Source organism: Hippopotamus amphibius, chromosome 16 (genome assembly GCF_030028045.1).
Source record: "Hippopotamus amphibius kiboko isolate mHipAmp2 chromosome 16, mHipAmp2.hap2, whole genome shotgun sequence".
In the NCBI taxonomy this organism is placed as follows: domain Eukaryota; kingdom Metazoa; phylum Chordata; class Mammalia; order Artiodactyla; family Hippopotamidae; genus Hippopotamus; species Hippopotamus amphibius.
In genome coordinates, this window is record NC_080201.1 from 61817075 (window position 1) to 61830848 (window position 13774).

At 39.3% G+C, this 13774-nt stretch overlaps 1 protein-coding gene and 1 pseudogene across 1 annotated transcript in view; one reads left to right on the forward strand and one right to left on the reverse strand.

Annotated features, from left to right (window-relative positions):
• Window positions 1-13774, forward strand: part of LOC130838297 (zinc finger protein 208-like) — a 325381-nt gene that overhangs the window by 196040 nt on the left and 115567 nt on the right.
• Window positions 1-13774, reverse strand: part of LOC130838298 (zinc finger protein 160-like) — a 51698-nt pseudogene that overhangs the window by 35973 nt on the left and 1951 nt on the right.

Sequence of the window (13774 nt, forward strand, 5' to 3'; positions counted from 1 at the left end):
AGTTTTGGGACGTCAGTAGAGTTCCATCCTGACCACTTCAAAGTTAAGTGCTTACAAGTATTGGTTTGTGCCAATTGTACACGAAGCCGGCCAGAGTTCCAGTGAGTGGCTGTCCGTCAGGGAGCTGTTCTGCCCTTGAGGTGCAGTTTCTCTTTATTAATTGGGGAGCCTAATTCACATATAATCTGAACAGTTTTCTGAGGGCACTGTGACAGATCTCATGTGTGCTGTTCCAAGTCTAGCGCCCCAAGGAGTCACTCTTGGGTCGGTTTGACTCTCATGTTACATGCCTTGGTTTCTCCCTCCAACAAAAACTGCTGTGCCCCTCGGCGAGCAGAATTTACTTAACGGTAGTAGTGGGAGCCCTTGTAGGATCGCAGCACATCTAAAGGACAGATCCTCATATAGAGCCACTAGGTTCTCAATCACCTGAGAACGTCTTGTGGCTGGAAGGAGCAAGCGTCCCTTTTCCTTGGAGCTGAGCAGGCTGTCTTTCATTTTACTATCCAATGGTTTGCTCAGATCATATACAATCTTTTGAATTTAAGCCAAATTTTAAAAAAGACCAGCCAACCCAGTTTACTCCAAAGTTACGCCCAGGTCCCTGCCCAGGGCATGTACCATACTCCCTCTTAGGACTCCAAGTCCCAAGGCCAAAAAAAAGCTCTAGTAAAATTCAGGACATCATTTAAAGCAGTGATGTCTGAATATCTGGAGAAATCACCATAGCAGCTGAGGAATACAGAGAAGTGGGTGCAGCTCAGAGGACCCATGCTGGTACCAAGCATCAGTTTGCGGTGGAGCCCAGGTGTCCTCTGGTCGGTGTCTCTGGTATCATACTGACTACAACAAGAAAGTGTCAACAAAAGTTCAATCCGGAATCACGAAGAAAAAAGGGAATTTTATTCCAGTCAAACTGAGGATAACTTGGGAGAGAGACTCTCAGAAAGCTCTGAGAACTGTTGTGCCTGTTGGAAGTTGAAGGCACAGTCGCACACATTTTCAAGACAAAGGACTGTTCATCAAAATGACATACTGATAATTTTTCATATAGTTCACCAAGGATACACAGTCCAGGTAACCATGCACAAAGCTAGCGGCAAGTCACCATCACCTCCTACAGAGTTGGGAAAGAATGTTATTCTTTTAAGAAGTTAAATCACTATAGTGTCAGAAGCAAAAAATAAATTGACCTTTATGGTCGAACAGGCACCCCCGCCTTTGAGGAGCTGTGGTTAATGTGTGATGCAGATGCACACTGCGCGTTAGGGAGGAGAGAGGAGGCCCAAACAAACAGAACTTTAATTTTTTGTCTTGCCTTCAAATATAAATTTTATTTCATCAACTCCAAGCACAAAAACAAGATTGTGCTATTGTTATACCTATTTCTGAAATTTTTTCCTAATATTTTTTATATGCTTACTGTATCTTTTCATTTCATGTAAAGATGCAACTAATTTTTCTTGTGTCATGTCGGCACACACACACACAAAAGGTATGTAGAAATATAATCATATGGTGTATATTTACAAATGGGGAGGCAGGTTTCAGGGGGTTTCAGTCTGAAATTGTGCTGCCGTGGTATTTTCATTATAGCTACAGAACTAACCTGGGTTACACCGTGGAGTTCATTACTCAAATGCAAATTATGACTATATTTCAAAAACTGTAAGGTGTTTGAATCTAACATAGAAAGAAATTGTTATAGATGTCATTCAACCTAGATGGCATGATGATGTATAATTAATGGTCATTATTATTATTTTTTGCCTGGATTGGAAGACACATTTTAATTTTTTAAATATTTTATTTACTTATTTATTACCCTGCAGCATGGAGGATCTTTAGTTGTGGCATGCGGGCTTCTTACTCGTGGCATGCAAACTCTTAGCTGTAGCGTGCACGTGGGATCTAGTTCCCTGATCAGGGATTGAACCCGGGCCCCCTGCACTGGAAGTGTGGAATCTTACCCACTGGACCACCAGGGAAATTCCAAGGGTCATTATTATGAAGCCCCCAGTGTGGTGGGATATGCTTGGGTTGACAGAAGGCACATGATTCATTAAAGGTTATAAAAAAGATGACATTTTACTTATTTGGATATGACATTCTAATAAAATGGTGTCAAGATGCAATTCCAGAGGCCAAATTTGCAGCCTTCACAAGCACACCCTACTCTGGTTCTTTTGATTACTATTCTCTATAAAACTGTCTCTTCAGATGCCAAAAATATGACTCATTTTTATTGTTTTATACATACAGCAGCTATTTCCTTTCAAAAGACAGGGAGACCATTGTTCCCCCTTCATTTTTGCTCTCACATATGCCATCCCTAGTAACCCATCATTCTACTCACACAAAAGCCTCATCCCAACATCCTGTCCTACTCTCTTTCATGATCAGCTAGCTGGGAGAGTAAGCCTCTCCTATAATGTCAACAGAGGCCCTGAGTCCTGTCAACAAATCCAGAGAAGAGGCTGTGACCATAGAAAGCACAGTAATTGAGAAAATAGTCTTACATTTATATTCTGTCACTCCATACATTTGTGTAGCTTCTCTCAAAGATGCATAATCTGATATCAAGTGAGGTGTGAGTCCTGGTTATAGGCTTTGCCATATACGTTAGTTTTACACGTATCTCTCCATAACGGAGTCTTTTTTCCCCCCCTTAACTGAAGCAGCTGATATACAATATTGTTTCAGGTATACTACATAACGGTTTAACAATTGTGTACATTATGAAATAATCACTTGCATAAGTCTAGCAGCCATCCTTCCCCACACAGTCATTATTACTACGTTCCTTATGCTGTATACTACACCCCTGTGCTTTATCATATAACTGTACGTTTGTACTTCTTAAACCTTCTATTTCACACACACCTCAAACCTCCTGCTTCACCTTCTGACAACCACCTATTTGTTCTATGTGTGACTCTATTTTCCTTGTATTTTGTTTTTTAAATTCCACATATAAGTGGTCATGTGCTATGTCATTTTCTGACATTTCACCTAGCAAAACACCCTGTAGAGCTACCCATGTTGTTGCAAATGGTAAGATTTCATTTTCTTATGGCTAATACTCCAGTGTGTGTGTACGTATGTGGATGTGTGTGTGTTTTATATTTATATATATATCTATACATATATATAGATAGATAGATCACATTTTCTTCATTCACCTATCAGTGGACATTTAGATAGCTTTCTGATCTTGGCTATTATAATGATACAATGAACAACGAAGTCATTTTTTTTTTTTTGAATTAGTATTTTTGTTTTCTCTAGGTAAATACCCACATGTGCAATTGCTGGATCATATGGCAGTTCTATTTTTAATTTTTTGAGGACCCACCATATAGTTTTCCATAGTAGCTGCACCAATTTACCATCCTGCCAACAGTGCATGAGGGTTCCCTTTTCTCATCTTCACCAACACTTGTGATTTGATGTTTTTGATGACAGTCATTCTGACAGGTGTGAGGTGGTAGCTCACTGTGGTTTTGATGTGAATTTCCCTGATGATGAGTGATGTTGTGCCTCTTTTCACGTACCTGCTGGCCATCTGTATCTCTTCCTTCTCCATGATGGAGTCTCTCAGCCTGAGCAAGGCTTGAATAGTTGCATGAGTTACGTGTCAATCACTACATTTTGAGGTTTCTTTCTACTATGATGATCTCCAAAGCTTGAACTGTGAATAAAAGCATTGCCACATATGTTAGGTTTATGTTTGTTTCCAGTATGTATTTTCTGATGCCTAGTTAGGCTTGCAAATTGCGTATAAGCTTTGCCACACTCATTACATTTGTAGGGTTTCTCTCCAGTATGGATTGTTTTATGTTGGGTAAGATACGAACGCATTGTAAAAGCTTTGCCACACTCCTTACATTTGTAAGGTTTCTCTCCAGTGTGAGTTCTCTCGTGACCCCAAAGTTGTGAACGTTGGATAAAAGCTTTATCACAGTCTTTACATTTATACGATTTTTCTCCTGTATGAATTCTCTGATGTGCCATAAGGCTTGAACGTTGGGTAAATCCCTTGCCACACACATTACATTTGTGTGGTTTCTCTCCAGTATGAATTCTCTCATGACCCCAAAGTTGCGAAAGTTCAATAAATCCCTTGCCACACACGTTACATTTGTGTGGTTTCTCCCCAGTGTGCATTTTCTGATGCCTAGTAAGGCGTGAAAACTGGGTAAAAGCTCGGCCACACTCATCACATTTGTGAGGTTTCTCTCCAGTGTGGATTGTCTCGTGTTGAGTAAGATTTGACCGCATGGTAAAGGCTTTGCCACACACAATACATTTGTAAGGCTTCTCTCCAGTATGGATTTTCTTATGTTTGTTAAGGCTTGACCGCTCAGCAAAGGCCTTGCCGCAGTCATTACATTTGTAAGGTTTCTCACCAGTATGCATTTTCTCATGACTCCAAAGCAGTGAATGTTGGATAAAGGCCTTGCCACATTCATGACATTTATAAGGCTTTTCTCCAGTGTGCATTCTCTGATGATTCGCAAGGTGTGAATTTCGACTAAAGACTTTGCCACATACATCACATTTATATGGTTTCTCTCCTGTGTGCACTCTCTGATGTGTAGTGAGATTGGAACACTGGTTAAAGGCTTTGCCACACACATCACATTTGTAAGGTTTCTGTCCAGAATGAATTCTCTTATGATTCCTGAGGTTTGAGGTTTTGCTAAAAGCCTTCCCACAGTCATTGCAGTTGTAAGGTTTTTCTCTAGTGTGTGTTCTCCTGTATCGTGCAGGTAACACAGTGTTTTTCACACTGGGAGGAATTCTGTGAGGTGGTGAAACTGAGGGACCCTTGCTGACTGACTGCTCAACTTGAGGGCACACGTACATTTTCTCCTCAGTTGGAAACCTCTGCCGTTCAGCCACCTGTGCCTGCGGCCTTACTCCAGTTCTGCTTTCCAAACACTTTATATCTTTGTTTCCAGCAATGCTTATGTTATCTTTCATTTTAAACAAATTTCTTATGAATGGCTGGTCACGTGTGAAATATTCATGTGCATTACTTCTTACAGAAACACTCTGGGGAACATTAATTAAGGATTCACTATCTTGATCTTCTCTCTGAGTGAGATTTTTGTTATGGGTCCAAAGCACTTCTTTGTCATTTCCTGCATCCTGTCCCCACTCACTCTCACTGTCCTGCATATGTGCACAGACTTCCTTGAGGTCCAAATCCTCGATGCCATGGTTTTCATTTCTGTCCACTATCACTAGATGGTAAAATTCTCCTTTACTAATGTCTTCTCTTGGTGATAATTCCTTGACTGCAAATCCGGCAGAAAAGCTTCCTATTAAATAAGTTGGAAGATAAATATTTTATATTGAATTACACAATTATACAAAAAACGTGTTTAATAACATGTGGAAATATGATGTAAGAAAAAAGATATTTTAAGCCTGTACATCACAACGATAATAAAATATGTTAGTAAACCCATGATAAATCTAGCAGGGAAGCTAATAAGTAACCACAATTATACAAAATAATAGTCTCTGGCATTCTAAAGGATTTGTCCATAAAAACTGAAGAAAGAATTTACATTCCAGAAGGAACATGTAATAGGAAAAGTGAAATGTATGTTGAGAATCACTGAAGTTTGTCTATCTCCTGAGAAGTTCTTCCAAGAATATAAAATGCGAAAGGAAACTAAATAGGTCCTGGGGTCAGGACTGCACAGGACATAGCCCTGATATACAGGACCTGAAAACCAAGAGAGATCAAGAGGAAAGATGACTCCAGAGACAGCCATCTCAGTCCCTCTCAAACTGAGGCAACAAAATGGCCAGAAGTGTCAGAAAATAGAGTGTTGTAGGTCACAACAGAGCCTTTCCTCAGCTCTGAATGAGCTGGAATACCAGGTAGGGTAGGAGTTTAAACTTTTATATATTTGAATAACAGAGGGACAAGTTTGAGTGTGTGGGGGGGATTTCCTTTGAGAATCCATAAGAAACAAAGTTTTACTTTTCCACAGATCTTTCCCGTTTGAGGAAAATTTCCCAACAATATTTAATGGAGCAGTTCACTCTGTGCCCACCTGAGCTCTTATTTGCATTCACATCTCGATATACTTCCTTCTGTCTGGATTTTTCCCTATTTTCATTTTACCCTCCAAAGTCCACGGCTCTTGTTCTAAAATGGAGGTAATGCTCAGCTTAAGAGAGATTTCAATACATAAAGTAAAATGGAATATGACATGCGAGGCTGGTCCGGAACACATGCCCAGCTCTTCATTCAGCTAAGAAGAAAGAAAATTATAGTTGGGTATAGAAATGTATTATAAAAATTAGTCAACTGACTGCCTCCTGAATGCTTAGGTTATTTTAAGTATGCAGACATCTAGCTCTCTTCCAGGAACTACTGAAGCAAAAGCACAAGGGTGAAAGCACAGAATGAGATATTTGAGAAAATCTGCCATAAGGCTTTCTGATTGCTATGCAGAACATCAAGCATGTGCAGAACTTCTGAAGAAACGAGAAGTTACAGAGTCATAAGCCACATTATGAAGCCTTTTCATTCTGAATCCAAACAGCTTCAATCACTCTCTTAAGAACAGGGATTTGAAACTCTCCCAAGCATGCTAGGGGCTCTTAAAAGACTCACAAGGGGAAATGCAAAGATACACAGAAGTAGTTACTGACTTCCAGAGGGAAGTTATCCTCACCCAGGGAGACCAGGTTCCTGTAGGTCTCCAGCATCACGTCCCTGTGCAAGGCCCTCTGAGCAGGGTCCAGGCATTCCCACTCCTCCTGAGAGAATTCAATGGCCACATCTTTGAATGTAAACAGTCCCTGAAAGGAAAGCGCATTTCACCAAGTGGACCAGGAGGGAGTTCTGAGTTTGACACAAAATTACAGAAACAGACATGTAAGGTTTAACTTGGCTGGAGCGGATGTTCTCACTGATCTATAAGACAATTTTGAGCAGGTTACATCTCTCGAACTTCTTTCAACTGAGGTGAAATTCATGTAATGGAAAGTTAGCTATTTTAAGGTACCATTCAGCGGCACTTGGTACATTTGCAATGTTGCGCAAACACCACCTGTCTACTTCAAAAACATTTTTATCATTGCTAAAGGAAATTTACCCATTAAGCGATCACTTCCCATTCCCCTTGCCCCCGGTCCCTGTACCACTGATGCTTCCTGTCATTATGCATTTACCTATCTGTGATGTTTTCATATAAGTGGAATGGTAGGAAATGTGAGCTTTTCTGTGTGGCTTCTTTCACCTAGAATGGTGTTTTCGGTTCACCCATGATGTAGTTATCAGTACCACATTCCCTTTTTTAGGGCTGAACAGTATTTCATTCTACGACTACACCACATTTTACTGACTCACTTATCCCCGACGGTCATTTAGCTTGTTACCACTTCTTGCCTAATGTTAATAGCGCTGCTGGAACGTTCTTAAGTATGTGTGTGAATACCTGTTTCCATTTTGGTATACACCTAGAGAGGAATTAGAATCACGTGGTTTAACTTTCCAAGGATCTGCCACACCGTTTTCCACAGCAGCACATCATCTTACCAGCAGTGGGTCAGGATCCTCATTTCTCCACATTTTTACCAACACTCGCTGTTTTGTGTTTTATTACACTCATCCTGGTGGCTGTGAAATGACATCTCATGGTGGTTTTAACTCTGCATTTTCTTTATTCATCTTCTTTATTTTTTTCTGGCTGTGCTGGGTTAGTCGTAGCACCCATGGTCTTCACAGAGGAGTGCGGGATCTTTCGTTGAGGTGCGGGCTTTTGTTGTGGTGCGCGGGTTTTCTCTTCTCTAGTTGTGGTGCTTGGGTTCCAGAGCGTGTGGGCTCTGTAGCTTGCAGCACATGGGCCCTCTAGTTGAGGCGCGAGAGCTCAGTAGTTGTGGCATGCAGGCTTAGCTGTCCCACGGCATGTGGGATCTTAGTTCCCTGAGCAGGGATCAAAGCTGTGTCCCCTGCACTGGAAGGTGGATTCCTTTTTTTTTTTTTTCCAGATCTTTATTGCAGTATAATTGCTTTATACTGTTGTGCCAGTTTCTGCTGTACAACAAAGTGAATCAGCTGTATTTATATATATCCCCATATCCCCTCCCTCCCTCGACTCCTTCCCACGTTCCCTATCCCCTCCTCTAGGTCATCACCCATCATGGCATTGATCTCCCTGTGCTCTGCAGCAGCTTCCCACTAGTTATCTATTTTACATTTGGTAGTGTATATGTGTCAATGCTACTCTCTCACTTCGTCCCAGTGGAAGGTGGATTCTTTACCACCAGACCACCAGGTGAGTCCCTATTTGGGTATCTTAAAGTGAGCATTTTGTAGAAAGATACAGTGGAATCTTTTTTTTTTTTTAATTCTTGCAATTGTTGCCTTCTAAAGTAGAGTTTAATCTATTCACATTTAAAATGACTCTAAACAAGGGAAGAATTACTTCTGCCATTTAGCCATCTGCTTTCTATACGTCCAATATTTTTCTTTGTTTTGTAATTCCTCTCGTTTCCTTCTTTGTGTCTCTGTGCGTATAACATTTGGATTCCCTTCATATTTACTTTTCTGTATATTTTAACATTATTTTCTTAGTGTTTACCCTGGAAATTATAGTTTATTAGTTTATATTAAATGAATAATATCTGAGTTTCAGGTGACACTCACTTAGCTTTAACAGCATATAACAACTGCTCCCATACTGTCCCCCTTTATATCATTATAGTCAAAAATTACTTCTTTATACATTTTGCACTCGGTAACAAATTTACAATCATTGTTTTATACATTAGTCTCAAGTTGTGTAGGAAAAAATGAGTTAAAAATCAAAAATACAATAATACTGGCTTTCAGATGTGCCTGTGTAGTTACACCATCACAGTTCTTACTTTGTTCCTGTGGCTTTGAGGTACTGCTGTTAACTCTTCACTTCAGTCTAAAGCATTCCATTTAGTACTTCATGTAGGATAAGTGAGGTAGCATGAACTCCTTCTGCTTTTGTTTATCTAGGCATCTCTAAATTTCATTATCAGTTTTAAGGCACAGTATCCCTGATGATGAATAGTTTGTTTTTTTTTTTTCTTTTTCAAACCTTTCAAACTTTAAATATATCGTCAGACTCCTTCCTGGCCGCCACAGTTTCTGATGAGTAATGGGCTGCTAATCTCACTGAGGACCCCTGTACACGAGAAGGCCTTTCTGTTTGCTGCCTTCCCCATTCTCCTTTTGTCTTTTAGCAGCTGGTTGTGCGTGTTGCCCAGGCTTGCTACGTGTTTATCACACTTGAAGTTTGTTGAGTTTCTTAGATTTGTACTTTCATGTTTTTAAATAAACTTATGAAGTTTTCAGCTCTTATTTCTTCAATTATTCTTTCTGCCCTTGCTCTTTTCCTTCTGGGACTTCTATTATATGTATATGGGTATTTTTTTTTAAACAAATTTTTATTGAGTTCTCACTTTGTGCCCACATTGTTTATCTAAGAATCATCATGCGCATCTTCCTTTTTTTTTTTTTTCTGATCGTGCCACGCGGCATGTTGGGATCTAGCTGCCCGACCAGGGATAGAACCCGCCCCCACTGCATTGGAAGTGTGGAGTCTTAACCACTGGACCATCAGGGAAATCCTCTACACTGGTATTTTGGAGGGTGCCCCAAAGGTTTCTTAGTCTCTGTTCTTGTTCTTTTTTCTACCTTTCTTTCACTGAGAGTGGATAATTCAAGTAATGTACATTTAAGTTCACTGACTCTTTATTCTGACTGTCAATCTGCTGTCAAAACCCTGTAATGAATTTACAATTTCAGCTATGGTACTTTTCGGCTCCAGAATTTCTTTTTCTTTTTTTTTCCTATAATTTCTATCTCTTTATTGATATTTTTTATTTGTTGAAACACTGTTCCACTTTCCTTTAGTTCTTTGTCCATGGTTTCCCATAGCTCTCTGAGCATGTTTAAGACAGTTGATTTAAAAACTTTATTTAGTACTTGCAATGTCTGTTCTTCCTCGGAAACACCATCATTAATGCAGTAATCATGCTTAAGCTGCCCAATCTGGAGAAATCCTTAGACATCTGTACTGAACTTGACCTGCTCAAAAGCAGCCACTATGGCATTTTTTTATATCAGTAAAAAATGTGAAAACCCTTGTGTTTTCATTACAAGAATAGTCCAATAAAGATATAAAAAAGAAAATCATCTCTGTTTACTAAACATGAAAATAACTCCAACACATATGGCATGTAAATATTTAAATTTGCAGAATGGGGGGAGGGATAAATTGGGATATTGATATTAATATATACATACTACTATATATAAAATAGATAACTAATAAGAACCTGCTGTATAGCACAGGGAACTCTATTCAATATTCTGTAATGGCCTATATGGGAAAAGAATCTTAAAAAAAAAAAGAGTGGCTACACGCATATGTATAACTGATTCACTTTGCAACACCTGACACTAACACAACATTGTAAATCAACTATATTCCAATAAAAAATTTTTTAAAAATTTGCAGAATAAAATACCGTAACAAAACATTTACCAAAACGTATTTTCTAAAACCACACTATAATATAAAATTCATTTTTATAAGATTTGGGCTAAAAACCAAAGTTATTCCTGATGAGAGTAAGTGACGGTGGAAGACATGAGAAGGGGATATTTTACATCTTAGTCTCTAAACTGCATCACTATGTGGAGTTGAACCGCAAATATATATACATGAGATGTTTAACGCAAAAAAATATAACACTGAACAACAATTAGTAGAATCAGAATATGGCTCCAGGCTCTCTGATGGTGGAGAGTTCCACTCCCATGTCTTGGCTAAACTATAACCATTTTAATCTAAAACACCTGCTACATGAGAGTCCCTACAGGAACAGCTGGGTCTTTGTGAGATGGATGTGGAGTGAATAATTTATAGAGCCTTTCCTGTTGGACAGTTAATTTGATTCCACTTTTTAAAACCAATTATGTACTAAAACACCCTGTCTACCTACACCTTATGTCTATTTTGGAACTTCCCATTTTATTCTAAGGTACTGATATTTTGGAGTCAGAAACACACTGATTCACTTAACTTCAAAAGCATTTATAAAATCTGACAAAGCATGTTTCCCGGTATCAGTCTTCCTTTTCAGATCTCCTCAGGAATTAGTGAACACTGGTACATCACTTACATACGTAGTCTCTTTCATCCTGATTTATATGGAGCCAAAAGGGCATCCAGAAGGGTTCACTAAACAGAAGGGTTCACTGCCCTACCTCACTGACACCACAGAGCCTACTCCCCATTCCCAATCCACGCCTGAGTATAAACCCTTTCACAGGAGGATCACCTAAAAAAACCCTCTTCTCAAATTCCATGTGACTGGGTCACAGTGAGGCGGAAACTGCAGGGAAATGAGAGGAGACTGAGGCCCTCTGTGTGAGTAAATACTTTAGACAGGAACTTCAGACACCAAGGAGTTTAACAAGTCCAAATACGTCATTTTCGGACAGAGAGAGGAGTCAACAAAGAATATGAGTTTTACCTGGGAAAGGGCCATGCCTTCTCTTTTCTTTCCTCTTCCTCTGAGCTTCTTTTTCAGGTAAGATTATTCTGTGTGATAAAAATACATTCTTTAATGCTTAGAATCAACATACCTGCCACAAGTATACACACAGGGAGAACCTTAATATGGGGGAAAGCGACAGGAAGGATGCAGAGATAATAAACTCCCATAAGAAGGTCAATAAGTGAGTTTTCACCCATTTCTTCAGGAAGCTCTCCCCTCCTGCTAAAACCCCCACTCTGCTACAACTGCACTGTCCTCTGTCCACTTGGCATTCGGCCAAAGGAAAGTGCCTCCTCCTGGTTCCTGGCTCCTCCCTAGGCAGCCAGCATCCACCAACTGGTTGATGCAGGATAGGATGCTCGTCCCATCCAACAATTTGGAGCAACTCTGAAGGGCCACCCCAGCTCCAGAGCTCCTGCACAAGCTATCCTGGTGACATGACCCCTGCTTTGCCTGCATTTCTTTCACTCTCTGCTTCCTGCTTTGCAACCAAGCAACATTACACGATGTTAATATTCTCTTCTTCACATCAACAACACACTTACTTTATTTTGGAATGCTACTTTTCTTTAATTAGCTGCTGAATTAATATAAACTATTTAAAATCCAACTCAAATAATAAACATAAAGTAAGATAAAATAGCTGTAACAGTTGCCTCTCCTGACTCCTTTCTTTTCCCCTAAACGGTCACGCTTAATCCCACTCAGAAAAAATTATTCACCTCTGCAGTTTACACATGCTTCTATTATTTCATTTAACAAGGTATGTTTTAAAATATTCACATATCTATTTTCCTTAAAAGAATGTAATCTCTGTGTAAAAGGAAAATGTTTTCCATTCAGGTAGCTTCCATTTGGTTCCATATTGCTGGCAACCATTGCCTGGGTCTCTTCTGAACATAATTTGAAAGCCTATCTTATAGTAACTGACTTACCCAGCTCTCCACCATTCAGTGGGGTCTACTTTTAGGCCATTTGAAACAACAGGTTTGAGTGGTAAGATGATATCCTTAATCATGTACCACTTGATAAAAAGATAATTCTTAAGAAAGTTAAAACTATTTGCCTATATATTAATGTCTTATTGTAAACAGGCTGTTGACACTGAATGAGCAGAGGTGTAACTGCAGAAGCAGAAGCAAGCATACACCTGTTGGTTGATGTCACGAGCTTACAACAATATTCCTTTCATAGTAATATCATTTTATTAGAAATATCATTTTATTACTTTCTTATTGGATTACTAGTGCTAAAATTTGTCAGTATACCAGAAGGTACAAATTGGCTCCCACACATCCACTGGTGCAACCTGCAGAGCTATTTAAAAAGTGGGTTTTATGCCAGCTGTGGGACTGGAACCAGGTCATTAAATACATGGAGCTAGGGTAGTCAATACTGATGAGATATTTTTACCTTCAGTGAATAGCCTTCTTAGCCTTTTCATTGTAATCAGAGCAGGAACTTTTCTCTGTGTGATTGCACTACCTGCCCCGCACACTCTCGTTGATATTGATTAGTGTGGACACACACAGTAACACACTGAACACTACGCATTTCCACAAACACATGGCTTAACTTTTTCTTCATAATCTCTGCCTTCAGTAAAACATACTTTGTATTCTTTTATGACAAACATCACAAACCATTACATATTGTGGTTTTTGCATTCAGTTACGGTGCTCCAATGTTTATGTGAAGATTGTAATTCAACAATTATTCAAAAAGTTGTCTCAGGTCCTTTGGCTCAGTTCTGCTTTCTCATATAAGCATTCTACTTTCTCAAAGGTTCTTCCCAAAACTTGACCCAAAGTCCAAAACATAATATTCTACTGAAGACATGGAGTACCAACCATCTGCTTTTCTGTTATTGATTCCGAATGTTGCATTTATGTCAACGTATTCTAAAGTCAGGTTAGCTTTTTTTTCTATTTTACTGAAATATAGTTGATGAATATTATATTAATTTCGGGTGCACTACATAATGATTTGACATTTACATACATTATGAAATGATCACGATAAGTCTTAAAAAAAAAAAAAGATCTACTCCATAATACAGAGATAGGGAAAGACAAGCTGGGCCTAAGCCCCGCCTTGTTCTTAAGAGTTTTTCGTAACTGTTGGAGGACTTGGGCATGTTCTAATTCTAACTGGGCACTCATCCCAGAAAACTGCCAGGTGCAGACACAAGACTAATCCTGAA